Source organism: Buteo buteo, chromosome 1 (genome assembly GCF_964188355.1).
Source record: "Buteo buteo chromosome 1, bButBut1.hap1.1, whole genome shotgun sequence".
NCBI lineage: Eukaryota > Metazoa > Chordata > Aves > Accipitriformes > Accipitridae > Buteo > Buteo buteo.
In genome coordinates this window covers 3,188,976-3,215,092 of record NC_134171.1, presented here as the reverse complement: position 1 = coordinate 3,215,092, position 26,117 = coordinate 3,188,976, and the positions used below count along the sequence as shown (strand labels likewise).

Here is a 26,117-nt window from a genome sequence, read left to right as displayed (position 1 = left end):
CCTTTGGGAGTTGCGTTATGTCTTAGCGCTTCCCGCAGATAAATAAATCATGATGGAAGAGGCTTTGGAGAATGCTGGAAACTCCAGGATAACCCGTGCTCCTGGCGCTCTCAGGCAAGTCATAAACTTTTGAACCCTGAACTCCCATTTCTAACCCGGGTCTCCGGTCACTGAGACATAAACTTCTCTACCCACCAAGTTCACCTCCACCAAGGGCCCTCCACCACCTCTGAGAGCCAACAGAGACCCCCCCAGTTTGCAGCCAGCACCCCATTGTGCAGGGGCTCCTGCGCAGGCAGCTGCATCCAGGCCATCGTGTTTCCCTGTCCCCGTGGGACAGAACCACGGAGACTTGGTCTCATCTCTTTGGGGGTTTTATCCATCTCTGCGCTGCCCTTTTTGGGCAGCCATGGTCAGACTGTGCACCCAGACCCAATCACTTGTGGCGCGTCCAGGTGGTGGTCCCCGTTCCCCACCATGGCAGACTCTGGCTGGAGAACCACGGGTCTAACGATGCGTTCTTAATGACCATTTAAAATAGACAAGATCGTCGTTATCAACACAACTTGCAAGAGCTTTTCTTTCCAAGATACGTTTGGCTGCCTGGCTCATCTCGTGAAGACTGTCAATAGCTAATGGGGAACGGGGTGTCCATCAGAGCATCTGCCAGCAGGTCTTCGATGCCCTTTTGGTGGGACAGGTAGCTCCTGTCTCAACCCCTGCCCGGACTGCTTTCTCCCACGTAGCGCCCTGAGATGGGTTGAAAGTTGCTGTAATCCTCAGCGTGATTGCTGTTAAGCTGCTCGTGTGCTGGGGCCAGCCAGGAGCAGAGGTGACGAAACCCTAGGAGATATTTTCTCCTCCCTCGTCAGCCAGCCAGAATCAACCGGGGCCTCATGAAAGGGCTGTCTGGGCAAAGGGGACCTGGAAATTTGGCTGAGAGCATGAGGTCCAGCTCGCCCATTTGGGGGAAGTCTGGAGCCTCGAGCCGTGTGGAGCCATGGGTGGGAAGCAGAAACCAGTCAGGAGCTGAACTCTGACTGGACTACAGCGAGTGCTCTGCAGAGCCCATCAAACAAGGTGGCCTCCAGCCTGGTATTACAGGGTTAGGGGTTACCCACCTAAAAAGCCTTCCCTACCCAGCCACGATGGACTGGCTTCCTTCTGCCTGGGGGAAGAGGCTTGGAACATCCACCCGGACCCAAAACTACATCCCTCAAAGGAGTCTTGGAGCTGGTTCCATCCTTGCCCCTTTCTCCCTTAGTTCAACAGCGGGGAAGGCTGCTGCTGCACGTGGCTCATGTTGAGGGCATTCACAACGTCCATCGTTCCCAGTTTAATCCTTTTGGGTGAGAAATTACGGCCATGGTTTCCCTGTGGAGCCGTGCCAGATGGCTCGGGATCAGCCCTCTATCCAGCGAAATGCGACGCATCCCACTCGGGTTTCACCCACGGGCCCACGGCCGCAATGCCAGTCTTTATCACCAAAAAACCCAAGAGAAACACAGTAGCCCCCCCAGACATCGGATGCTCCCCCATCTCGGGGCTCTCCCATTTCATACTTATCCCTTCCCTCGGTGGGAGGAAGGTCTGCCCTGACTTTCCCAGCTCCAGGCTGAAGCTTTTCCTGACCACGATGCCCGTGCCAAGAAGGTGATGGATCTCCAGCCCAAGTCCTGAGGCTGCAAAGTGTATAGCAGCACGGAGAAGGTTAAAGTTACGGGGTTTTGCAGCTTCAGGTGGGAGCCACAACAAAAGAAGCACCTGTAGCTTCCAAGGAAGAAAAAGAAAAAAAGGGAAAAAGGAAAGAAGCAGATCCTCTTTCTCACTCAATAGATCCCTTGGCCTGGCTGCTGTCAAATGGGACCCTGGGGACTCCTGTTGAGTTTTTCTTTTCTGCAGAAAAATTCTTCTATTTGAGATTGATTTCTGTGGAAATGTTCTGGGGGTTTGGGGGTTTTTTTTGGAGGTGGGGTTTTTTTCAGTGAAATTGGGGTTTTTTTCAATGCCCTCTCCTTCCCTTGAATAAAATAAAATTCAGTTTTCAGAAATAAAAATGCTGGCTATTTTTTTCTGTTTTTTCCCCAAAGACTTCTTCCTCTTGAGGAAAGGAAAAGTAAACTCTACCAAAAATTAAACTCTTTGTTCCCCAGATCCTTTGGGGTTTTTTTTCCTTTTTTTTTTTTTTTCCAGAAGTGGCATGCTCTGAGCAGCTCCCCTGCTGGGGTGATCTCACTTCTTTTGGAGCCATTTCATTTCAAGCTCTCAAAGCTCTTTGAGGTCCCTGGACTGCAGCTGCAGAACTGGTTAAGCACTTTCTGCACTGATCAGAGAAGGAGCAGAATGTCAGCTGTGGTGAGGTCTGAAGGAGCGTCACTGGTCTGGGACTTTCCGGGGGGAATAGTGGGCAGAAAGCACCGATGTGCTCGGTCATGCGGTGAGGTGGAGGTAGAGATGGAAATGGGAGCAGAGACGCCAGCTCCCTGCATTGGGATTTCTTCCTTAAAAGCTCTGGGGAGCAACTTCTCAGTGCAAGACATCCTGATGTGAGCAAGAGGCTTCCTCCTCTCTCCACCTAGACTCTTTTATTTAGAGGGACAATCATTTTCAAAGCCTCGAGGAGAAGAAAAAACTCCTAAATGAGGGTCCCCTGGCTATTGCACATACTGTCAGGTCATGAGTGAGGTGGAAGCATCTCCATCCCAGGATGTCTTTGTGCCTTGGCTGGGCAATGTCAAGTCCAACCTGGTCTAGTGATGATGATGGTCCTGCTTGAACTGTGAGGTTGGGCTGGAGACCTCCAGAGATTTCCAACCAGCATCACGACAACTTAGACCCAGCTTCAGACCTCAGCTGCGAACTGACTGTACTTGTAAGTGCTTGACATCCAACAGGTTGTACACTGAAACCAGATCTCCTGCAGTATCTCCAAATCAGGCTTTGTTTGAAGCTGTTCCCCGTATCTGTTATTAGAGCAGAGATTTCCAGCCCAGTCTTCGGAGGAAGGACCTAAGCCTGCTTTCTGTGACAGTCAATGGGTGTGGAACATCCAAGGACTTCCTTATGTTTCTGGAGAGATGCTGCTTTGTCTGATTTTTTTTTTGTGGGTGTCTTGCAGGGATCGTAGGGACCATAGCCAAATGGGCAGTGTGCTATTGGTAGGGGAGTATGACTATGCCATGCCAGAAAAGTCAACCTTACTGGTAGAAAAGCTGATAAAATCGCCACCAGTCTGCACACCTGAGCAAGCTCTGTGGCTGAGCTTCCAGGAAAAATGACATGTGAGCACTCAGTATTTATTTACGCAAGAAGAAGCTGTTGACTGCCTCCACGATGCAAAAGCCTTCCCTGTACCAGGAGGTTCACCTGCACCAGTACTTGCGCAACGAGATCCCACCATTGCACTGGTCTGGAAGTTAAAATGCTGAGAGAGGTTGTTCCTGCTCATTAAGTGGAATGATTTAAGCCTGTGTGAGGGCCCTTCATACCCACACAGAGCTGTGGATGGGAGAGGACCTTCTCCAAGCTGGCACAGGGGTCCCGAGGCTGAGTTGGCACTGCAAAGCTGGGTTGACGCCAGCTGCTGCAATGGGGGACACTTTGTGTCTCCAATCCACGACAACATCTGCCTGCTCAGCTTGAGGCAACAGGAACAAGCCAAAAGACTCTGGTTTATGTCATCCAGAGAGATGGTTTCCTATTCTGGCAAAAACATCCCTGCTGGTATAAGCTGTCTCCTCCTGTATTGACACAGGGCAGACAAAGCCTCTGCAGCACTGGCAAGCCACGGCGTGGTGCATCGCCCAGGTCTTCCCGTAAGTCAGGGGAGGCTCCTGCATCTCCAGCTGCGGGTGCTGAAAGCCCGGCATGTGTGCTGGGATGCTCCGTTGTGGTGGCTTGGCCATGCTATGTAGGGCAGGTCTGAGCTGCATGGGGGGGGAAAATGTGATGCTCCGTAAAAGCTAGTCCTAACCATATGGCACTCCTGTCTTGTGCCCGCTCATGGCAACTGAAGAAATACACGTTAAATGACCACCTTCCTTCCTGCAGCTAATGAGAGGAATGAGAGGAGCGGGTTCTTGTTCATCAGCCCCTCAAACCACACAGCCTCCGTAGGGGGGAAGGGAGCCTGTTTCTCTCACCGGAGCTCAAACCACATTAATGCTGGCCAAGACCTTAATCTAAAACTTACGAGCTGAAAGAAAAAGCGCGTGGGCAAGCAGTGTTGTCCTTTTTCCCTGCTCTCCCTTCGTGCCTTAGCTGAACAACCCCAGGAGAGGCAGCAATGGTGCCAATGCTGACAAGGTCTCCAACAGGCAGTGGCCAATATTCCTTGAGAAATCCAGGCATTACCAGGTTTCCCAACTAATTTCTAGGCCGGAGAAGCTTGCTTAAGCATCCTTGGGTGGTTATCAAGAACGAAGGAAGCAAATGTCCCCTTCACAGTCCCAAAGCAGCAGGCCAGGTCTGGTAAAAATAGATTTGAGCAAAATAACTTGCAGCCAGGAGGGCTAAATTTCCACTGACATCACCAGGTCTGCATGTGTCCTGTTTGAAAGTGCCATTTCTGTCCATATCAGGAATCAGGGATTTGGCACATCCCCCTTGGCTCAGGGTGGACAGTTTTTTTCAGCGCTACAAGGGAGGAACACGAGGCTAGATCCTCAGCGGGTGTAAGTTGTGTGTATGCATGATGCCCCATCCTACTCCACCTCCATCCTGGCCAACCTCTCTTCTGGGCAAGACTAGGTGGCTGAATGGCTTCAGCAAAAGCAGAAGCAAGAGAGTCCTCCATCCCTGGGAAGAAGGACCTTCTGGAAAGGCAGTGGAAGACCAAGCAGGAAGCCTGGAGCACCTCTGTGGTGGCTACCAAGCCTCTCTGTGTAGGACCCAAGGTCTACAATCCCTTTCCAGGCCACAAGAACCCTGCTGTCACAGTCCACGGGCCCCAGGGAGGGATTTGGCTGACTGAAGGTGGGTGTGGGCTGGAATGCCATCTAAATCCATGACCAGCTGATGGCCCTAGGCTCCGGCAGGAGCTTACAGTTTGCGGTTAATAAATGACCTGAGTACAACAAACACATCCCCCCGCTACTGCCTTCCCCATGGCTTCCTTGTCCGCAGAGAAACGTGGCTATTCCGTGCCCTGAAGACAAATTCCTCTGCAGTCACTGGCACCGGACCGTGACTGGGAACGCGTTTCCCCAGTGGGTGAACCAGTGGGTTTGTTTCCACTCCCTGCCCTAGCTACTAGCTCTCTTGCTTCCATTTCTTTCGACCGTGCATGGCCAATTCCCCCTTTCTCAGCTCTCTAAACTCTGCCTGGGGTCTGCTTCCCAGCCACCGAAGGATTCAGGCTTGCTTCATCTCCAGGCTTGTCCTCAAGCCATGCACTGGCTCAGAAAATGAGAAGGAGAGGTCTTCATGCCCCAGCTTTGCAACCTCAACTGGTGGCAGGACGGTCTGGAGCTAGGAGTCACCCCTCCCTGTCATGTATTAGTCCTAAAACACAGCGAGAAAAGACCCAGGTTTGGCCAGGCAAGACAGAAGGAATAGGGCAGGAGCAGAAGGGTGCACAGCCATAATACATGCTGCAGGTACGGGGTGATGCCTCCAGGATGTTTATCAACCTGTTCTCCTGAATATTTGCAGTCAAGGCAGGGTTTACTGGTCATGACAGGGGACTGTCTCCCTTTTGACCAGCACTGTTGGTGGAGGAAGCCTATGTCTTGGAGGCACCTGTGTCTCTGACCTCTGTTGCCTGTCCAGCCACAGGAGAAAGGCGGTGGGACAGAGACAATTTGAAGCAACAAAACTGAAAACCTCAGAAAGGATCCACCGGCAAAAATCACTCTGGTTTGGAAGCATTTTTGGCTGGAGACCTGCAATCACCCTGTGATTTCGCCCTGGCCGAAGTGACTTTGTGGGTCACCTGGGAGATCTTCGTGCACCCTGGAGCAACCTTTGGAGCAACAGAAGCGTTTGTGTCCCACCAATCCTTCATCCCTACAATGACAAACTGCAGTTTTCTTCTCTGGTTCACTTGCAGCCTCAGCATCCCCCAGCCCCTTCTTGGGGAAGGGGCAGTGGGCTTTCCTCCACAGCGTGCTGGATGGAGCAGATGGCTGCCCAGCGTCTGCTGACGTCCAAGCCACAGTAGATGCCAGGGCTGGGGGGAGACGTGGCTCCAACGTGACGCCCTTCCAGTCCATCAGGAAGAAAGGTGGACAAGGGCCTTTTCCCAGCCCTGCTGAAGCCAACGCAGCAGATGCAAAGCCATCAAGTCCTTTTGCTCCTTCATCGATGAGGCAGATGGGGAAAGCCAGGAACGGGCTTTCTACAAAACTGCCCTTCTGCTTACTGTCCAATTGGCCTGCTGACCTCAGCCCATCACCTTCTGAATAAGCCATAGAGAGTTTAGGGTGAAAACCGGAAAGAAAGAGTTGAGGGGAAAGTAGGGGATGGGCCAGAGAGGGAAAATTTCCATAACTGCATAATAAAAGCTGATTACATAAGGGCATCTTGCGTCATCTGCGGCTGGCATCTCTGGAGAAGTAATTACATCTGCACCACACATCTAAAGAAAATATTATCACGTTAGCTTCCAAATCCTATAATTAGCTCTTGCAAGATATGTGCCAGGGGCTTTATCATTTCGTATACATTGGCTATAGAGCTAGACACAGATATACGGACTTTTTTTATTTGCCAGCTAGGAAAATATTTGGAGTTTAGTGTGGCAGCTGACCTGAGTCCCCGTGGAAAGGGTGGCTCTGAGGTTTCGAAATGGTGTGTAAAGAGTGAAATATTTTCGTGGTCTCCCTCGGTGCCTCTTGGCCTGGTGGGGATCCAGCAGGAGGGCAGGAACAGCAAAGCCAGGGCTTGGCTTTCCCTCCTCCTTCAAATGCTCTTTGATTTCTACCCTGGTGCTCTGAACCTTGGGAAGCCATTTTTCACTTGCTGAATAAATGACCTGATTTGCAGGCAGGTGTTGTTCTCACAGGTTTCTGGGCTCTCTGCTCCATCATATTAAACAAACCCTTTTGCTCACCCAACTTTGGACTTCAGAACGAGCTTTGGGCTTTGAATGCTTCTCCCATCCCTCCAGATCCTCTGCAAAAGGAAGATAATGCTTTGAAATGAATGCAGAAGTTGCAGGTGACTTGGTTTGACGGAGGGCTTTTCATGTGCTCTGTCTTGCTGGTGGAGCTGGAGGTGGCCACGGGACAAGGAATGGATTACGCTGTCCTCAGATGGAAAAATGTCCTCTCTATCCTGGACTCGTAGACAGGGGTGACAAATCCTCCCTGTTTCTCTCTTTTGCATTTTTCCACTTAAAAGATACAGAGAACTGGAGGATGGCGAAAGAGGAGGACTACAAAGCTCAACAGAGCTGTAATTAGGGCCAGATCTAATGAAACCCTGCGAGCTGCCCTGTGATGGCTAAATAAACAACCCAGCAGATGCGAGGGGAGACCTGCCCAGAAGGAAAACCATTTTGCTGCTATTTGCAATCACTCTCAGGAGCTGCAGGGCCTCTGGTGTCAGTGATCAGAAATGGTCTTTCCAGGAAAGGAAAACCCATAGGGTCAGACAGCACACCAAAAAAAAAATCCATGATGTTTCTATCTCTGCTGACCTGTCTCCAGCCCACACCTTCTTGCAATGCCCTGGTGTCCTCTTGTGCTTTTCCTACAACACCCCATGACCGATACAAAACCATTCTCCACTGCCCCATCAGCCAGAACATGACCATCACCTGTCAAAATCTGATGGGCAATGGCCCAGTCCTTACTGGAAAAAATTTTTCTCTCCTGTTACAGGCTTTTCTGTCTTTTATTGCTCACCTGAGCTACGGACCGATGGGGTACCCCATAATGTGATGTTGTGTTGTGTTTTGTGCCTGCATCTCCAGGGAGAAAAACCTGCTGGTGTTGCCATCCTGCCCTAACCCTGCTTACATCTGTTTTTCACTTTGCTTGTTGCCAAAGCAGCCTTTGGTTACAAATGTGAGAAAAGGCTTCAAATGGTTTTACGAGGGCAGGGGTAAATTAAGCGTGTAGATAACCTGCTAAGCAAACAGTCCTTGAGACGCTCCACCTCCGGACTGCCAACGCTGCTTCTGCTACCAAGAGGAAAGTGGCACTGGGCTCCCAGGCTATTGCTTTCACCTCAGTGATCCTGGGGAACTATTAAAAACCCGTCTTCTTCAGAAATTATTTTCTCCCCAGCATCAGTGTCACGGGGAGAAGGTGGGGAATGACACCCCAATTGCAAAGCAATGGGCACGTCTTTCTGAGTGGAAGGGAGAGAAAGGTGGAGAAGGATGGCATGGGAGCGGGGAGAAAAGGAAAGTGATTTTGTAAATGATTTGCAGAGGAGAAAACAAGCTCCTGGATATTGTCAAAGAGACACAGTAATTCTCAGTTCAGGCTCTAGAGAGGACGAGGAGGTATGGCCAAGGACTTGGACCCAGCTAATCTCGTCTAAGCTGACCATACCCATCCAGTCCCTTGCTCACCATCAACCAAGAGAGGGAAGCAGATCTACCAGGTCAGGTTAACACCTACCGAGCCCAGATCCTGTCTCCCAGTGGTGGCCAAAAGCCTCAGGCAAAGCAGAAAGAGCAGGGCAAGCACACCTAATATTTCTCCTCCAGCCTCCACTGTTTTTGTATCTCCCGTTAACCACATTTTTTCCAGGCTGAAGAGTGCCAGCCTGCTTCTCTTCCAGAAGCCATGTCAGACCCTGCCATGTTCCTCCTAACCCATTCCTGTCCCACGCCCATCACAGCTGATGTCCTCCTTAGCCCTTCCTCCCCCATGCATGTCCCTGCACCTCTCCTGGTGAAATGTCTCCTGTCCCACACACAAAGCTGATTTTCTTCCTTAACCACCTCTGGGACATCAGGCTCCTTTCGGTCGTTGATAACCAGTTAGTGCCAGATCAGCGGGAACCAGCCCATGAGGACCCAGGAGGAGATGGTCACCACATTCATTTTGGGCTTGTGCTGAAGTAGGGAGCTCTCAGCCAGGCACTGCAAAGCTCCTTATGGCCAGGGTCAAGTCCCAAACGCCTCTGCTTCTGCTCCTGCCTCCACATCAAGCAGTAAGACGCCTTCTCCAAACTCAGTGATGTCCTTGACACCCATATATGTCCTTTGGATGGAGCTTGAACACTAAATTTTCATTTACAGCATTGCTTCCCTTCCTCATCTCTAGCCCAAACCCAATGAGCATCTCCTCCAGAGCTGCAAATCCACCAGAGGCAGATGCTCGGGTCAACCTTATCTGCTCTCCCCATCCTATCCACATCTCTCGCAGCAGCGAGGTGTGTAATCATGCACATCCACGCACAGCTCACGCCTTCTCCTGGTCCCCAAGCTTCAAACACATTTTAGGAAAGACCTTTAACCTCCGTCTAGCTGGTGTTTCCACCACATGTGAAAGCAAGCGTGCTGTGGGTACTGACACACTTCAGCATCATGGGGAGTGTGTTAGGGAGCTGGAAAGAGCTCGCAGGCAAGAGGAGCTTCAGCTCATTTTGCACCAGGGCTGTAGGGGCAAGTATGTCCCAAAACAGACCCCAACCTCTCTCAAGGTCGTGCCAAGGACAAGGCTACCTGAAGGCAAATGCAAGGAGCAAATGACCTCTAGATGATGCTTTGAGACCCCTTATTCTTCCATTATGAGAATTATTCCCCCTGATAGTCATGATTTTACAGACCCTTATATATAGACCTCCTCCTCAGTCATGTCTTTCCCAGGCTGGACTTTTTTAGCCCTAGGTAGTTGTTCTCCATAAAACCCCACTCCCTACTCTTTTCCTTTCTCTGTATCCTTTCCAATCCTATTGTATCTTTTATGGGATTTTGTGACCAGAAATCATGAAAGAGTAAAGCAAGGCCAGGGAGAAGCTCCCAGATGTTGGTTTTAAGCAGCCTTGTGGTACGTGTCAGGTGGGGGTCCTCTCCTTGCTGAGCATGGACCACACTTCAGCCCTTCAGAGCATCCTTTTTTCCCAGTTCCAGCAAGTTTGCATACATTGCTCAGCTTGGCACGGCCACCTTGCGCTAAGCAAATAGCCAATACACCCTGGATCAGGCCAAGGATCCATCTGGGATCCGTCCAGCCCCCACTGAATGAGGAGAACACCTTGGTGACCAAGCCTCACCCCTCCACCCCAGCTCCTACCACCATGCTTTGTGCTGTCCATCCAACCTGAATCAGCCCAGCTTCTATGGCCTAAAGCCAGGCAAAGTCTCCCGATGCTTTGTGCTGGTACTGGGCAAAGATGTGCAAAGGGAGAAGGTTGAACCAACACCTGGTCTCAGCACTCCTGTATTTTTTTCTCAGCCCTGCCTTGAGCTCAGGGCAGCAGGATGCCTCAGATGTGCATGTAAAATGGAAAGCACTTGTGAAACAAGCTCCAGAGGAGCTTGGCACATGTTACAAGCTTGCACTTCATATATTTGGGGCCGAATTCATCCCAGCACAGCATTCTTATTAATTTGTCTGGGCTGCGAGCAATCCCACGCCGTTCATCTCACCTGTGCTGCTGACAGGGACTGCCGCGGGACCTGCCTGTACAAATACCAGAAGTATTTTCAGCATTTTTTCTCTGTAGGTTTTTAAATGCATCCATGCTGATGAATTACTCAGACATCCCCAGGAGGCTTTACAAGAGCCTTGGTGGCTTTGGGGCAGCGCTTCAGACAGCTTGCAGTTGGGAGCAGGACCACAGCTGTAGTCAAATGACACACAGATATCGATCTCTGTCTCCTTTTAGCGTGGAAAGGAGGAGCACTTAGCCAAAACCCATCAGGAGGCAGGTAAAGGAAGAAATTGGGAAGAAAAGGAAAAAACCCATTGCTCATGCAGTGGTAGCTGGCCTAGGGAACTCCCTGCCACAGGAGGCAGTTGATGCCCAATGGGTACCTGGGTTCGAGGGGAAATTTGGCAAGTTCGTGGACCAGAAATCCATCACGAGCCAGTGCAAAATGCGCTGAGGTCAAATTTGGGATTGTATTGAAGGAATATAAAGCAGGCTGTCAAACCGACCCTTTTCTATCTATCCTTGCCCATTGTTTGTATTGATTTTCCTTGCTGTTCATCCCTAAAACACTAAGTGCCCCCACTGTGTCCCAGGAAGGCAACAGGTTGGAGAAAGAACTGGGAACACTCAAATTATCATAATCCAGAGGGTCTTGTGTGCATGATACTGAAAAAACCACCCACAAAACACCTTAATATTTTGCTAAAGAAAAATAAACCAGGAAATTTTCTAAACTGAGGATAGATTACCTGGTATGAAGGTAGCTAAATTTGTGTCACTTGCCTGGCTTGATTTCTTACATGCTGAAAATGCAGAGTGAATTTTTCAGTAGGACCATCCTGCATGCAGTCTCCATGAAAAGATATTTCACTGTTGGGGAAACCTTCTCTTTCTTGTTTCAGTCCAGGGCAGCCAGGGCTGGGTATGAGCAGGACAGCAAGGAGGGCACATAGTTCTGGAGAGGAGAGCGTCAGGCTGGGCAGATGTGGGAGCAAGATAGGACAAGAAACTGGTCTCCAGCAGGAAGGTGGGATGATGGGGAAAGGGAGATGGTGGCTGCCATTTCGGGCATGCTGGGAGAAGAAAGAACATCGCTGGGAAAAGGCAGCTTGGCCCCTGAGGAAGAGCTAAGGACACAAATCCCCTGGTAAGGAGAGGTGAAACACAGTGTGGTGGATCATGGGCCACCCAAACTGTGGTTGCCGTGGGGCAAGCACAAGGAATGGCTCGGCTCGCAGGCAACGCTGTCCCGGAGCCCAGCTGGAAGCTGGACAAGTCCCGTGATGCCACACTAGCAGGTAGATAAGCTGGAAGAGTCAGCGGGCTGCGTTGACTTCCAGAGAGGGGATGCCAAGAAATTTAGGACCTGGTGGCTCACCAGCACACCAACCCAGGAGTGGCAGCAGGCAGGGCAGCGCGGGTGTCACAGGCACACTGAGCTTCAGAGGAGGACACGGCCACGTGAACGTGGCTACACGATGCCAAGTGGTCCTTAGACCCAGGAGGAGTGAAAGCTCTGGGGAAGCTCTCCATGACTTGGTGAGGAGCTTTTTAACTCGGTACCTGTGCATTTCTACTAGGGGAATCACCCTGGTGCAGGCAGACCTCCGAGCGCTTGAAGAAGCGGATAGGCAGAGCCTGGACAAAACATCTCTGTGTGGTTTCTTGCCTTGATCCTGCCTCCTTCACCCCCTCATCCTAGGAAGCACCACCCTGTGAGGCTGGCACCTATTTGCCTTGGGAAGGGTCTTTTTTTGCCTGCTTCTAGTCCGGCACTGTCTCTGAAGAACCATTACTGCTAATGTCAGCGTTGCATTGGTGATGGCTGTTGAGCTATGCCTTTGACTTCACTCCCGGTCTGAGGTGGCTGCACCACAAGTGAGGCACTGCTGAGATGCCGGTCATGGGAGGAGGGAGAGGGGTTAAACACCCCCAAATGTCAGTGGTCTTAAAAATAGCCAGACTTTTCCCGCTCACATTGACTCACCCGTCGCAGACCGCAAATTCCTGAGACACGTCATGGGCTGTGGGGAAATGGCCTTTCCCTGGGCTGCTCCAAACAGACCGTGTGTTTGTCTCCAGAGTGACCCTTGGTCATCCTCTGAGGGACAGCCCTGTCCTCACAAGCATGGGGGGGGCAGGAGGGTGGGAGATGGGGCAGATGTGTCACCATCCCAGCAGAGGTGGGCTTGAAAGGAGGGCGAGCTGAGCAACCTCGCTGTCTTTTCCTTCTCTAGGGATTTGCTGGGGTCCCTGTTGGGGTTCAGCCCTACCAGTGGGGTTTTCTATACCTGCAGGTGCTCTCCTCCACTGCAGTAAGGTGTCCAACAGAAAGCAGGACCTTGTGTGCGTCCATTCCCACCAAACTGGATTTCAGTTGTTTCTGGTTTGAAATCCTCCGGAATCTGGTCCCTTCTCCAGCTCGAAGTCCTCCCTCATCTATTCCTGAGTGCCAGAGCTTTAACCTCACATGGGAATGACTCAAAGGCCCCTTCTCAAAAAGCCTCACGTAGGGGTTCCAGCTAAAGAGCAGAGATGCAGGAAAGACACAAGCCCAATTATTTTGGAGATGTGGGGACCAAGAGTCTGTCCAGCTGCCTCCGGCCATCTGACTGGGATTGCAGCCAGGGGCAACGCAGCCCCTGAAAGCCACCAGGCAACCCCAGGAGCCCACACAGCCATGGGGTCCCGTGGACCAGGGAGGTGGTGACCGCAGGAGATGGGGTAGAGGAGGGGGTCCATGTTGTGTTTAAGGGTATTTAAGCCAGACGCAAACAGTCTGGTGAGCTTTGGTGCCAGCCAACTCCCTTCTCCCTGCAGGACCCCATCCTGTCTTGCTCAGCCCTTCCCACCAAGAGATGTCCCCTCTTCACACCCGGATCCTCATGGTCCTAACCCAACCTGCCCAAAGCTCTGTGGTTTGGTCACTGGGGGCCCTCTCCCACCAAGAGAAAGGGGCAGAAGGGTGTACTCACATCTCCTGCCCTGCTAGGTCCCACTGGTGTAGAGACACCCAAGCCACAGCTGCAGCTGGGGTTAAAGGAACTGTTGTCATTGATACTTTGGGAGCCACTTCCTTCCCCTCCCCTTCTCCAGAATAGCTTTTTGTCTTTGGGTTTATTTTCTTTCTTTCATTAAAAAGGTTTGACCCTGATGTGTTTTGAATGGATTCAAACGTGGCTTTGAATGCCTCTTGGGATGTGGCTTTTTTTGGGTAAGAGAGGGAGGAGGGAATTTCATTGTGTTCAACCTTGCAAACCTTTGGCAAGGAAAAACATCACCTTCTCCTACTGCTATTGCTCTCTGCCTGGGCCTGTTTCTCTCTGACAAGTCCCGTGTCCTCACCCAACTCCTCCCTTAGATCAAACGAGCCAGCCACCCCCACGCATGCCACTCATCCTTCGCAGAGCTGTTCAACAATAGCTCCACCAGCAAAACTCCTCTGCAGCGGTAAAAATGGGGTATCCGTCTCTTGGCCAGCTCCTACCTGGCCGGGTCTGACGCAGTCTCTTTATGAGCTGCCAGGGGTCTTCACCCCTCTGCTGCAGCAAATACAAGTCACCACAAAGTCCCAGCGTGTCCCTTGTGCTGCTGAGACCTCACGGATGGGGCCAGCTGCTTCTTGCGTGTTCGGAGACTCGACCACCAGGTAAATGGTGCAAACCCAGCATCTCCCTTGGTATCCACCGCTGCCTGCTTTCTACCTCTGCCAAGCGCTCAGAATGCATCAGAGGTGATTACGGAGGGTAACGGGAGCCTCAGGTGATGCCGGCACGCAAACCTGGCTGCAGAGGTGGGTTGCATCTGCTGTGACCGTGACACTTGGCCCTGGGACTCCCTATGGACCCCTCTGTGATTTCAGAGGAGGACAAGTGACCCACCCAGATGGCAAGGTGACAGCATTCTGCAGCCAGGGTCGCTGGCAGTGACTGATGGCATTACATGTGGTTGAGACCTGTTTATGATGTTTATTCAGCCAGTGGATGCCCAGCTAATAATTTCGTCCTCTTAAAATGAAGAACAAAAGGTCTGGCTAACAAACTGGCCTTTTGGCAGCACTGGCAGAGAGCCAAAGGGTCTTGGAGATCCCAGTTTCATTTGGGCTGTCTTTTCTCCATCCAAAATACAGAAGAATGAACACTGGCTACCAGGACAAGAGCTTGTTGGTATTTTGGCTCAAGAAAGTTGTGGCATTTGCTCTGCAATTCAGTTTGCATTGAATGAATCCCCTTCCCACGCACTGGCCATATCAGATCTCTGCTGGAGGTTCATGGGCAACAGGGAGGAAGCAGCTTTTGATTTGATTTTGCAAAATGAAGAGCAGTGAAATAACTGAGCTGCAGCAGCGTTCCCTGTCCCCAAGCTGGAGATCAGAAAATTGTTGATAACAACAGAGAAAAGGCAGAAACGCTCAATAATTTCTCTTCTGGCTTTGGCAAAAGCAGGCTGATGTTCTCATATTGCACAGGGGCAACAAAGTGCTTTCTAGTCCATTAGTAACCTAGGAAGATACTAAATGGCATGGCCTAGGGATAAACATTTTTAAACAGCAGGCTTAGGCTAATTTGCTCCCCAGAGTCCCCTAGAAGCAGGGTGAGGAGTGGTGTGGCCTGCTGCTCATCCTCTCTAAAAAGTCCTGGGATTTCTCTCTGATCCCAGATGACCGGAAAGATGATAATTGCAGGGCAATATTGAAGAAAAGGGGAAAGAAGAAAAGCTGGAGTGATGCAGCTTAGCCCGGCAGAAAGTGATGCAGGACTGGAAGGATGGAGCGTGGGAAGCTGTCAATATAAATAGATGGCTCATGCAAAATAGGACTTTGCAGATTCGTTCAACTTCATCTGGGGCAAATTGTATTAGATGACCCAGGCAGCTTCACAGATGGAAATATGCTCGTGTGAGGTGCTTTGGTTTGGAATGACGTGGTTATTCTGGTTAAAAAATGAGTATGAGTTATCATTAAAGTGTGTGATGGGGACTGGTGAAGTGATAGATATTGACTGGATGCCAAGGGGGTTGGGACAGGGGTGTTTCTATCTGGGCTCCATGGAGGTCCTCCCAGTCTCCATCCTCCCTGTGCAGCTGGTGCTTAGAGAAAAAAGGACTAGGAAGAGGAAAAACTCAATGATCATTCCCCATATCTCCCCTACCATAAAGCTTTTCAGGGATACCTCATGCCCAAGGTTGTCTTTGGACCCCCCAAAGCGTTTGATGCCATCAGAGGGCACTCACTCTCCATGACACTCCCTGGTCCTTCTTCATTCAACCTACTCATGTTTTGTCCTCCCTGGCAGTGAATTTTGCAAGGGAATTATGCCCTCCGAGAAAAACTACCTCCTTTGGTTTATCTTTAGCCCAATATTTGAGTGATCCAGTTGCATTTTGAGGAAGAGCGAAGAGTCGCATCCACTCATCACTTCATGCCACAGACAGGCACTTTAATCCATTTTAGGCTCTATAGTAGCTAGTCTGAATATGCTTGAAGTTTTGGTGCCTCTCAGGCACTCTGGGAATGAAAAATCACTGTGCTAGGCTTTGGTTCCACTCGTGTGACTCCTCTGCATCTCTACAAGTCACAGGGATACCTGTAAGAGGTGGCCCTGGAGCAGAAGCCATCTCACTGCTGCGATTCCCACCTCTTACGTGGGACACGCCAGCCACTGCCAACCCCAGAGGAGGCAGAATCTCCCCCGGGTAATTCATGCCAAGTACTGCAATCAGCTAATTAGCAAACAAGATCGATTCAAATGAAGTTAACAGTGTCAACAGCTATTATGCAAGCTTGCCTGTGCTGGAGTAAAGCCATCCTGGGAGGATCTGTGAGAGCCGTCGTGGTCAAAAAGCCCTCGTGGATGGGAAATGGGAAGAGGTAAGGGGGATAACAGTGAAGCTAAGGGGGGAAAAAAACATCGCTGAGACAAATTAAGGAGGAAAAGCGTCAAGACTGGAAAGCAATCCATGTAATTGCTTGCAAGTAGAAAGGGGATGACAGGGATGATGCTCACCAGTCAGCCAGGTTGGGATGAGAAGAAGTCAGGTCTTCATGGGGGAAAAATCCGGGCTCATCTGTAGGGACCCCCCGCAAAAGGAGGGAAGCAGGGGGGAATTATCCCCTCCCTGGCAATGCCAGGGTCAAACAGCCTGGGAAGAGCTCTCTCCTTCCCGGCCACAGGCATGGTGCAGTCAGAGGGCAGGAGGTAACGCTCATCCACATCCTCGACCCGCACCAGAACCAGCTCTGCAATTAAAAATGATTGCCACTTTTGGAACTGAGTTGCCAGGCTGGGCTTGCTTGGGATGCAACGACCTCCCGACGGGAGTCAGAGCCAGGCTTGCTCCGTTTCTGTCTGTAAGCATCTCCTTTGGGAAAGGCAAGCCTGAAACTGGATGGGGCTATCAGGGCGGGACGCGGAGCTCTGGGACCAGCTCCAACCCGGAGCCAGAGGCCAGCGTAAAGCCTGTAGAGGCATCGGCTAATCCTCCCTTAAGCCTGCTGTGATGGATTTAAAGGGTGTTTGTGTCGCTCGCCCCCGGGATCAAGATCCTTAGAGGATAAGTGTCCGAAGGAAATGAAGGGATTCTCCTTCCCGCAGCGGTGGGGCATGAAAGAGACACAGCCCCCACTGGGATGCACTGGGGGGGCTGGTGTTATCTCCTGCACGCTCTCCCTCGGAGGATGCCTGCTGTCATCTTGCGATGGACTTTCGGGCGGGGAGTTTTGCTGCCTGGCTCTGGAGCTGGCAGATGCCCTGGTTTTATCAAGGCAGCTGGCCCGGCGAAACGTTATCCGGCAACCCAAATCTCTGCCTGTCTCTAAAGCCTTGGAGGGGTGAAAAATTGCTTTTCACCCCCGTGTCATGGGTGGAGAACTGAAGCAAAAAAGATTTCACCCAGGTCCTGTCCTGCCTGGAGCTGGGGCTGGGGCTATAACCACCAGGCTGTCCTGTCTGTCCTCAACTTCTCTGCTCATTCACATGATGGGAACCATCGCAGGTAAAGCCATTAACACACTTCTGCTTCTTTGCAGGCCAAGGAGGAGGGGAAAAGACATCAACAGATTGATGGGAAAGTTCATTAAAGAAGGAACAATTAAATTTTCCAGCTTTGAGGAATAACCTCTGGGTGGTGGATGCATCCACACAACCCGATGCTGTGATAGCTGTGCAGGCTTTGCGGGCATTTGGCATGGGGAGGCTGCTCAGGGATAGCTCGGGCGACTTGTAGGACTTGTTTTTAAAATAAACAGAACCCTTTTATTGCCTGAAATCCCACACCCCCGACGGCAGGAAATGTATTTAACCAAGAAATGCTACCATTAATCACCTCTGGAGCTTGAGACTTTGCTCACGCCTTGGCTGAGGGACCTCTTCCCAAAGCCACGTACCCACCTCCCGTGATGCTGGGCACAACCCAACCCTGCTTGGAGCCGGAGCGGGTCCTCTGCCACCGGGCTGGCTGGTCCTACTCGCCCAGCACGTCGCAACAAGTGGGAAATAATCCCTCCTTTCTTTTCCGGCTATCAGGAATGCACCACACCTGGTGCCCCTCGGGAGTGTTTGCAGTCCTGGCGGGCGCCTGGACTGGATTGTTTGCCTAGGGATTATTATTTTTTTTTAATATTAAAAGCTAATTTGGGCCCCCTGAGAGGGGAAGACAAAGCCCTTGGCTGGCACTGAGGAATGTGGGTTGGTTTGGCCGGTCCTGGCTGCGTCGCACAGCCCTCCTGAGCTGCAGATCACAGGTGAGATGAGTTTGTTTGGGCTCTGCTGGAAAACAGACTGGTCCTTGCCTGCGGGGGATTACCCGCCCCAAACACACATTCACTGCTTTAGCCACAAGATCAAGTTTCAAAATAACTCATCAGAGTCCCCAGTTTAGTTCCCACTCAGTACAATTCCTTACCATTACTTCCCTGGGCTTGGGGGGCTGCAACTCAGTCCAGCAGAGGGAAACTGAGGTCTGCAGGGTTAAGGAACATGCTAAAGTCCACACGAAATGCCAGTAGCAGAGCACAAAACAGAGAACGAGCTTTCCACTCGCTTAACACCACTAAACCCACTCCTGGCTGTTGGGGACATCCTGATCCCCAAAGAAATCAACGCCTGGGGTCTGCAAATGCAACTGCAACTGCATCCCGGCTTGGAAAACCACCGGGAAGGAGGAAGAGTGTAGCAGCCGGGAGGAAGAGCGCAGCAGCCCACAGATCGAAGGAAAGAGGAGAGCAAAATCCTGCTGCGCAATGGCTGGCCGGGGACCAGCTCGGCAGCAGTGATTTATTATTTACATTACAGGAGGAGCTGGAAGCCGTGGAGAACATCAGGGTCTCCCTGAGACTGGCACGAGAGCCGTGCTTTATGGGCTGTATTCGGCTTGCTCCCGGAGACGGGTATTTATGCCCTTGCTGAGCTGAAACCGGGTGGAGCTGTGGCTTCTCCTGGAGGCTTTTTGAGAAATGTATTTATCTGAGGAGAGAAAAATTTGAGCCAAGCACAGGTCCTGGTCATTCCCAGAGCCCCCCTGCCCTGGGCAGGGAGAGCAGGACCACCGTGCGTGGGGCAGGAGAGCCGTGGGAGCTGGGGAGCTGCTCTGTGCAGGGCAGGGGGATGTGGGGGTGCAGCTTTGCCCATCTCAGCCCAGCAGCCCTGATGGTTTTGGGGACGTTTTCATCCTCTCCTTTCTGTCTTAGCCTCTCTGAGCCACCCTGAGGAGCCATCCCAGCTACCTCCCATTGCAGAGACAGCCCTCCCTGCCTTTCCACCCCGCAGCTTGGAGTAATCACGCCGGGTGGACAACAGCAGGGCAAGATACATGGTCCGGCCAAAAAAACCACCAACATGTCCCTGTCCCCTGTCCCCCGTCCCCATCCCCTTGCAATTCCTTGCATCCCTTGATGCAGAAGACCCCACTGCAGGGAAATGTCTGAGGTGGGGTGGCCGGTCCTCCCATCCCCAACATCTCAGGTGGGATGGCTCGGCTGTTACTCCAAGTGCTTGCGAAGGGCAGAGCGGAGGATGTAATGAAGGCAACGGTCCATGGGGAGTGGAACGAGCTTGTACTAGATCAACTGATATAATTAGAAAGCAGGGACAAGGAGATGAGCTCCTGTGCCTGAAAGCTGGTCTGTTTTTTCCAGCTCCAGCAGCTGGGCTAATAAAAGCTCTGACCTCCCCTTGTGCATCATCCCCAGCACATTTCTACAGGGTACTGCGATGGCCGTGAGCTCAGGGACGAGCTCCCACCCTTCAATGTTTCCAGGGCTGGGGCACCTACAACCTCTCTGGGCAACATCCACCACCATCACTTTGGCCAGTGCCTCTTGCCCCCCTTACCCTGGGCCCGCCAAGAATGGGCAGTGTTAGTCCTTCCCAAAAACCACGCAGCTGGGGATGCTCACCCAGTTGACTTTGCCTACCAGTTTCATGCCAAGGTTGTCTCTCTTCGTGCTTTGGTTCAGGCAAGAACCCCCAAATGGCCCCCAAATGACAACCCTCTTGCAAGACCCTCAGGCTATGTTCTCTGGTGATGGTGGGCAGGAGCTGGTGGATTTGCATGGGAACATCTCCACCAAATCCCAACTGCGCAAACCACGGCTTCCCCGTGGAAGGAGGAACTGGCTGAGAGATCTCCATTCATCTGCAAACCCACCTTGTCTCCTCTGCAGCACTTACTTCCCTAATAACCCCCCAAAACTTGCAAACTGGCCTCACAGCAAGGATTTAGCAGGATTTAGCGCCAGGAAAACAGGAAAACCCTGGCCATCTGGAGAGTGCAGACCATGACCAGGCAGACTGGGGCAAGCAATGTTCCTGCCGGATTTGTGGGACATAGCCAACCGGTTTGGAAAAGAAGAGGTCCAATGTGCCCTGCTGCTTGGCCTTGGGGCTGGAGGGAAGGAAACACGGAGAAACACTGAGTGATATAAAGTCTACAGCAAGGTATGTTGAAAACCTGTGCCTATACAGAAGAGCAGTCCTATAGGTATATAGGAGAGGTGCATCGATGCAGGATGAAACCCAACTGAGTGCACTAGGCTTGCTTTCACCTCCCCTGCAAAATAAACACCCCCATCCCATCCTCCTTCTCAATTTGTCCCTGGCAGACACGGATCTGGTGGGCATTGCTCTGCTTGTGGAACTTCCCAGCAGGGAACCAATTTCCCCCTGGGATTCACTAGGTGCTGGACACAGAGTCAGAAACTGCTTATCCCAGGGTTTTTTTCCTGGCTTGGATCATTATTATTGCTACCGGTGCTGGGCTTCCAGAGGAAAACATGTCTTTGGGCCACATACCAAGGGATTTGGTTAATTCGTCACCCGCAGACGCACATATATTTATTTAACAGCGCCTCTTGTTATGTTACTTGGCAACTTCTGAGCCTGTGTATTTCTCCAGCTGATAAATATTTGTGAGGTTGGTTGTGTGAAGAGTGGCATGTGTTAATAATATGATCGTCTTTCTTCTGAGCTTCCTACAAAGAGAACAGGCTCTGTAACTTCAGTCTAAACCTGGAGCATCTCGCTGGGCCACGATCAGGATTTGGCCCCAAAAGAAAGGGAGGGTTGCTTGTCTCCGTACTGGTGTGAGGATGAGGTGTATGAGTTCATTTTGCATCGACAAATGCTGCAGTTCAGACTCCAGCAGCACCCACTGGGGCCAGTTGAGGACCAAAAGGCTAGAGGGGGCTGTTGGGTGGGCGGTGGGAGCGGGGAGGATGCTAAAGGGCATGCAGGGGCTCAGAAAGCAACCAGAAAAAAAATCATGGAGCAAAAGGAATAGCTCAGATCATTGAATAAATCCCATAACTACCAACTGCTGGAGGCTGGGAGAGTTTCTCTGATGTCTGAGCTAGCCCAGGCTGCTGTAGGTGTAGCCATCCTGGATTCTTATGTGCACGAGAGCTGCCCATGGTCTACATGCTCCAGTGAGGCTCTGGCTGCTGGAGGCATGTTATCCCATGACTTTCATCCAAAGGAAAACCCAAAATGCTTCCAGCTGCTGTGACTACTCCAAAACTCGATGCACACAGGTAAGAAGGAAGGTGCCAGCCATGGCAGCAGTCAACAGGGAGGAGGTGGAAGGCAGAGACCTGGCCACCAGGTCTCATCTTGGGTTGAACTCCAGCAAGGCTCAGACAGAACTTGTCCTTCTGACTCAGGAGCCAGATAAAACCAGCAGGATCCACATATTCACTGCAAAAACAACTTTGCGAGGGGGAAACTCAGCTAAGATCACAGGGAGCCTGATTTCAAGCCTTGCAGCAACTCCGCTGAGATGAAGCAGGAGCTTCTGCAGCTCCTCTGCCAGGTCAAGGGGACTTTCAGCTCCCTCTGCCAGGAGAGCTCTTGGCTCCAGCCAACCCTGGATTATAAGGCATAAGCCATCTCCCTCTTTCCTGAGAGCTGCTTTAACGCTTGTGTTTGCTCTCCTTGCTCTTTAAGGAGCTACGTGGACCTTCTTGTCCCCCCGGAAGGTGAACCTCCTCCTGGCTGCGTTCTCCCTGCCTGGTCCCCTCCTGTTCTGGGACCACCACTGTGAGGGTCTCAGGAGAGATGTCCTTCTCACCCACCACCCCACCAAGATGTGTTCCTGCAGGAACAGCGTGAAAAGGCAAAAGTCCAGCCCTTAGCTTCCAAAAAATGGGGGGTGTTGGCAAGGTCCTTTCCCCCCACGATGGTGCCTGGGGCCACGGGGCAATGGGAGAGCTGAATTTTGGGTGCAACATTGCTCCCTGCCGGGAACTGGCTTATTGCAGGGTCTCAAAGAGCTGGGACCACCACCACCTCCAGGATGGAGCATCACAGCCTACCTATGGCTCCAGGTGCCACCACGTCCTGTACGAAAAGGACTCCCAGGCTGCGGGAAGCACAACCAAAGGAGGAATCCAGCGACCCAGCGTGGGGTATAAAGGCTTTACCCACGGAGGAGAAGCGTGGGTGAGCCAGAGGTTCTGGGGGGGGTCCCTGCCTGCTCCCCCCAGCCTGTGGGGCAGGGACATCTGGGCTCCTGGACGCGTGCCTCCATTTCACTTTCAGATCTCTCAAATAATAACCGTGTTTGCCAGCTCCTGTGACAAGAATGACTAATGGGGAAAGATCCTCGGCGAAGGGAAACAAGAAATCTCCTCACTTCACCCTTTGTTTGCTGAATTTCTCTGACAGCCCCGGGGCATGGCTGGGCTTTCCTTGGTGTGCTCAGTTCCCCTTCATGAGAAAGCAGATTTTAAGCCCTACAACAGCTCCAGCAACAGCCTCTTAACTCTTAACCTTCCCCGTCGGGACATGACTCCCTTCAGAAACTTTTTGCAGCCCGGTTTGTCCAGATTCCTGCTCCACGCCGAGTTATCATGCAGCGAGTGCCTCTGCCTGCTGATGTAACGTGGTTTTCACAGCGCATTTGGAAACCACCCTCCCCATCTGCCTTTTTTTTGAAAGGCAGGGGACCGTCTTTCCTCCTCTGGGGAGGGACGGGCGATCAAGAGATGCCCTCATTTTGCACCATGACATGGTGATGCCCCTGCGGTGGATGCTGCGGTGGGTGCCCAGGGCTGATGCTGCAGCCCCCATGGAGGCTGGGGTTCTCCCAGTCCCATCTCTGGAAGGAAAAGCTGCTGCCACCTCCCAAATATGTAGGCTCCCGCAATCAGATATTGGACTTTCAGCTGCTTTTCTACCTCCTACTTTTGGATGTGGGGGCTGGGGATTGGTCCCTTAGGACATCAGCCCAGTGACCCAGCAAAGAAGAGTTCAAGGAGGAGGGAGTCTCGTCCCTGTATGGAGCCCATGCAGCCACACACACCGCCGCACCGCTTTTTAAATGCCCACCCCTGCAGCAGGGAGCCAACGGGGGAAATTTCAGCCCCTCCACACATTCCTCCTCTGCCCCATTGTCATCACAAGGCCAACGCTCCAGGACAACGTGCCTGGTTCCCTTGCGGGAGCCTGGACACCGCAGACGGGGAATCGCACCGCTCTGGCATTTCCACGCCTGTTTTCAGACCGTTCGCTTCCCAACCTTTGCAGAAAATAAATTCCCCGGCCAGGCTGAACTTGGATGACAGCATCGCATGCTATATATAGCCACGGCAGATCACTGCTCGAACCGGGGCCACACATAAACAAACCGCACGGTTCCCTGCGTGGAGAGGGGATGGGCGAACGAACCGCACGTGATGGAGGAGCCTCCCACCCCCGGCTGCTTGAGACCGGGGGGATGCTTTTTGATCCTACACCCTCTTTTAATGCCAGCATCTCCCTCGAGGGCTCAGCTGCTGGCGTAATCCACTGCCCGAGCGGGTTTGTGGATGAAGGATGTGCTGGAGGGTGTTGAAAGCAAAGCACGGAAGAGCTAAGGGAGTTGCCAAAGGTTATCCCGCGGGGCAAGTGGCATCCCCTGGCTTGAATTACACCCTGTGACTCCCAGCTTGAAATAAAGAAGCTGTTGGCATCTCGTGTACTGCGATGTGGGGCAGAAAATACCAGCACAGCCCCACTACAACATCTGCCCACCCCTCCTGCCTCCGCTCCACGTCTCTCTGCAGCCCTCCTGCTTGGCATCTGCCTGCTCCTCTCCCTGCCCGACCCTCTGCCGCGGTGCACGGAGCTGCGCGGGGCGCGGGGCAGAGGGAAGAGGGTGTCAATGTGCAGGGGGTACCCACGCCTGGCTCGGCTGGCAGGCCTCGTCCTCCTTCCCCAGCTCCCCACGCGCGTGGGGAAGAGGCAAGGGATGCTCGGGAGGCTGTGGAGCATCCAACAGCCCGACGCTCTCCTCCGGAGCAGAGGGACCGGTTGGCCTGGGGGGGCAGCTCGTAGCCACAGGTCCCCAGGCTCTCGCCTCGGCTCTGAGGAGTGGATGGGGGTGGCAGAGGGGGTCCCTGCGCTCCCCTCCGGGCACACCCGCATCCCTGGATGAGGCTCTCTGCTGCAGTGCAGCAGCTCCAGCCCCGCTCTTTCCCGGGGAGCTGGCAAAGGGGATGCCTGCCTTCATCCTTCCTTCATCACGATACCCTCTCCGGCTGTTCCAAACCCAGCTGCGGGGCCAGCAAGCCGGACGAGCCATGGGGATGAGCGGCAACTCGCTCCTCTCCTGCGTGGGGATGGAGCCCGTGGGCACCCCGGGGAGCAGAGGGCGATGGGGTGGGTTTGCACCCACAGCGTGCACCCATGCCTTGGGGGTTGCAACGGGTTGGGGGGGGGGGGGCAACGCTCGATGCCCACATCCTTCCAAAGCCGGGGAGGCATCGGTGTTTCCTTGGGTGAAGTCCCAAGCGGGGAGCCCCACGTCGTGACGTCCCCCCATGTCCTCCCTCCCTCCTTCCCCGCCGCTGCTGGGCGAGGGCCACCCAGTACCGAGGCAGATGACATAATTCCCAGCAACTGCACGTTAATCACCCGGCCGCCAGCAACCTCCTTTGCTTCGAATCCCACCCCCCCCATCCCCAGCCACCGCTCCCCTCCCTGACATCACCGCAAAAGAAATAAAGAAATAAATAAAAGAAGCTGAGGAAGGGGTGGAGGGGGGAATAACCTGATCCTGCTGGGCACTGGCAAACAGGTCTGATCCCACACACACACCACCACCACCACCCCCCCCCTCCCCACCTTGCACTCTATTTTTGGGTGCTGTCATATCCAAATGGCCCCGCGGGGCCAAATCCAGGCAGCTGCGACTTTAGGCACAAACAAGCCTTCCCCCCCCCCCCCCCCCTCTATACCTCCCCAGAAATCGGCGCGGGCAGCCCATCCTCCACCCCCAACCCCTTCCCCAAAATCTTCTCCCCCCCCCCACCCCCCCATCCCCAAATTATCTCTGGGTGGGTGATTCAGGCAAACGAAGCTCCAGCATCAAGTCCGTCCCCCCCCCACCCCCCCAGCTTTTCTCCCACCCTCCAGGGACCCCCCCCCCCCCTCCTTCCCAGTACCTCTTCCCAGTTCCTTCCCACCCTGAGCCTTACTCTTGGCGGGGATGCTGGGGAGTGTGTTTGGGGGGGGGTTCTGGCCGGTCCCCGGCGCGGTGGGCAGCGATGGGCAGCGCTGGGTAGACTGGGACCAGCCTGGGAATCACACGGCGTTGATGGCGCAGCCGGGCGGCCGCTCCCGTCCGAGGGGTCTCATCTCATTTTGTCCCTGTGTCACCACCACCGCGACACGCGAACACACGAACACGCACACACGCACACGCACACTCTCACTCACTCGCAGCCACGTTTCCCCCCCCTTCTTGCGGCAAAACGGCGGCCAACCCCAACCCCACCCCCTGTCAAAGCAGCAGCCTAACAGCGAGGAAGGGAAGGATGGAGGGAGGATCTGCTCGCCTTCCCTTTAACTCTTCCCTCGCCAACCCCCCCACTGCCCCCCCCCCCCCCCCAAGGACTGAGCTTTGCTGGCTGGAGATGGTGGGATGCTTCATGGATACCCCCAGGGATAAGGGATGTCCCTGGCTGGGGATGGTGGGATGCTTCATGGATACCCCCAGGGATATTTGGGGGTTTGGGGGGGGACTTGGTTCCGTCCCCCCACACCTCTTCGTGCCCCGTAAACAAGAGTGTGTGTCCCCCCCCCAATACA

General features: G+C 53.0%; 1 protein-coding gene across 2 annotated transcripts in view; it reads right to left on the bottom strand.

Moving 5' to 3' along the window:
- The window catches only part of LZTS3 (leucine zipper tumor suppressor family member 3), a 55,027-nt gene extending 29,282 nt beyond the window's left edge, over positions 1-25,745 (bottom strand). For both annotated transcript variants that reach the window (XM_075044509.1, XM_075044679.1), the window contains exon 1: positions 25,505-25,745. The gene's annotated coding sequence lies outside the window, so the exon portion shown is untranslated. The remainder of the gene's footprint in view (positions 1-25,504) is intronic.
- Positions 25,746-26,117: the final 372 nt, after the last annotated feature.